General features: G+C 34.6%; 1 pseudogene; it reads right to left on the reverse strand.

The window, feature by feature from the left end:
* Positions 1-858: 858 nt before the first annotated feature.
* Positions 859-1800, reverse strand: LOC127684483 (olfactory receptor 4F15-like; annotated as a pseudogene).
* Between the last annotated feature and the right edge of the window lie 1445 nt (positions 1801-3245).

Here is a 3245-nt window from a genome sequence, read left to right on the forward strand (position 1 = left end):
TTGATTTTAGGCAGTTACTTTCAACTCTGTATTTGCTGCTTTCAGCAGGGCATGCAATTGTCTGGATCAGAGGAATGGAAGAAAATACAGTTTGAGGTTGTAGCTTAGGTTGTAATAATTGTTTACACAGGAAGTTCAAGGCAAGTAAGGTTGATTCTTACAATGTTCTCTTTTTTTCCAATTTATTTTATTTTATTTTACTTTTTTATTTTCTATATTCTTTGTTTACATTCCAAATGATTTCCCCTTTCCAAGCTCCTCCCTCCCCATATGTACCATAAGCCTTCTTCTCTCCACCCATTCTCCAATCACCTCCCTCCTTTTTCTCTTAAAGGCAGTAAAAACAATTTAGTACAGAGTAGACTGGAGACTTAAGTAACTTTAAGGTTGACTGTGAAGGCCACAAAAAGCTCTAATTTCTTAGAATATAAGATACTTTCAGAACTTATTTAGCATATTACATTTCTTTCAATTTCTCAGGATAATGTAAGAACAATATTCAAATTATCCTGAATCAACATAAAAATTAATATGCCCGACTTACCAAAATATAAGTGCAATGAGATAAATAATTTTAGTTAAAAATACAGAAAAATATCAACATATAAAATCAGTTTTGCAAATATATACTGTAGATGGACCTTTTTTTTCATTTTAGCTTTTCTGTGGATAATAAAAGTATAGTTAGTATATAATGCATAATAAACTCCACTTAAACATGGCATCATTACTTTTTTACTTGGAATAAACTATTCAATATAAAATGCTGAATATAGGATAATAAATTGTCTCAGCATAGCAGTCTTCAGTTGTGATTATATGAGAGCAATCAGAAGATACATTTTGTGTTTCTTTAGATTAGGATGATTTCCTCAGATTGAATAGCTGAGTAATCAGTCTTCTCATTGCCTCCCTCATGTCTTTGTTCCTCAGAGTGTAAATAGTAGGGTTCAGGATGGGTGTAATCATGAAGTCCAGAATGACAAGGAACGTATCCACTGGCACAATAGGAAATGGCCACATGTACACAAAGATGCATGGTCGAAAGAACAAAAATACCATGGACATGTGAGCAGAAAGTGTGGAGAAGGCTTTGGACAAATCACCCGATGATGTTGTCTTACAATGAACAGGATAACAATGCAGGAGATTATCAATGAGAAGAAGGTGCCCGTGGAAATACACCTACTGTTTGTTGGCAGTAACCATGAACTGCATTTTCTTGGGGTCTATGTAGGCCAGTTTGATAAACTGAGGAATATCACAGTAAAAACTATCTATCTTATTAGGCCCATAAAAACTCAACTTGATAATAAACGTGAATTGAGCCACTGAATGTAAAAAGCCAATAACCCAGGCACCAGACAGAAGAATAAGGCACATTCGTGGGCTTATGATGGTCAGGTAGTAGAGGGGCTTGCATATGGCCACATATCTGTCCCAGGCCATGGCTACAAGCAATACCATCTCAGATGCCCCAAGGACATGAAGGACAAATATCTGGAAGACACAACTCTGGAATGAGGTGGTATTGTGTCCAGAGGACAGGTCAGAAATCATTTTGGGAACAGTTAAGGTAGAAAGATATAAGTCAATAAGTGCAAGGTTTCCCAAAAGAAAGTACATAGGGAAATGTAAATGCGAGTCAAAGGCTAGTGTAAACACAATAAGAGTGCTTCCCAGCACGATTGCTACATAAAATATGATAGAGAAGGCAAGGAAGAAATGTTGAAGTTTTCTAGATGCTGAAAGTTCCAGAAACACAAATTCAGACACCTTGGTATAATTTCTTTTAAGCATTTACTTTCTCTTCTGTTACCCAAGGGAATGAAAACAAAAGAATTGTGAAATAATTTATCGTAAGTAAGTAGTTTATAAAACAATTCAGAATATATTCTATTAAATTAAGACAAAATTGATTTTTATTATTATTATCACTAGAAAGCATTGACTAACTTATTTTTCTGTCCAACTAATAGCCTGTAATTATATACTATATGGCTGTAATTAGGACAGATTCTTAGGTGAAAATGGATTATTCATAAAGAACTAAGTAAAATGCAGCATCTACTACTTTAATACATTTAAACAAAAGAATAATATAGTATCTCAGCTTCATGAGTCACTACTCTTTGATAATAGCCTGTTATTAATGAGAAGAATTTCAACCTTTTTTATTGGTCCATACTAAGAATTCAAAATAATTAGAACAGTAGGGTGAGAGGAAGAGTGATGGAGATCAGACAGGAGGGGAAGCCAAGCTTATAATCTTGGATACATTTTTAGAAGTTTATTTTATTATTTAAACTAATAATAAGCTTTCATAGTATAATAAGCAGTTTGATCATAATTACTACTTCCTAATGGTCAAATAGAAAAATACAATGGAAGAACTTCAAGTAACCAGTTGTAGTACAAATGGAGAACTATATGGTGTTAGGGGAGCTAATAAATTATTCTGTGCTGTAACAAATAAAGCTTGCAAATCATATTTGTTTCTCATCATACATCTAGTTGACTTCATGGGATGATTTAAAACTTATAAAACAGAACTAGGGATGCAGAGATGATTCACTCAGAAAGGCTATTGATCAGCCAACATAAGGATCTAAGTTCTTATTCCCCATCTCCTGCTTAAAAATTGAGTGTGCAGAATATGTTCATATCAGTGCAGAATGTACAGGGACAAGCAGATCTTGGGTGCACCAGTCTTCATTTTAGCTGGAAAAGTTAGCTCAAGTTTCAGTGAAAAAGCATGTCTTAATGTAATTGGCCAAGAACCATAGCGTATAACACACAATGCTGATCATTGTAGTTGATTGTCCTACATATGAAATCCCCATTTTGCAGTCACCAGCATGGTCTGCTTAAATCTTGGTATCACTGGCATTACTCACGGCATCTTTCTATTTCATGCCTGGACACCTGCATGAAAGACTTGAGGCAGTCAGGCTGAGCACCCTCCTGGTTATGGATATCTAGTAAGTAAAGGGAAACACTCAGGAGGTGATGTGAGGAGGCCCTACCATATGGGTGCTAAGTGGAAAATGTATATTGTACATAACAAATGAAATAGATTAATACTGGGTTAATTAGGACAATCACTGATATGCATGGCAAGAGATGTCTTTGTAAAGGTCCTATAATCAAAATTCTGAAGGAATGAAATGCTTTCAACAAATTTAAAATATTTACATTCTAGAATCCAAAGTATATACATATTAAGTATGTTTTCAACTGTGTGA

This window comes from Apodemus sylvaticus, chromosome 5 (genome assembly GCF_947179515.1).
Source record: "Apodemus sylvaticus chromosome 5, mApoSyl1.1, whole genome shotgun sequence".
Classification (NCBI taxonomy): Eukaryota; Metazoa; Chordata; class Mammalia; order Rodentia; family Muridae; genus Apodemus; species Apodemus sylvaticus.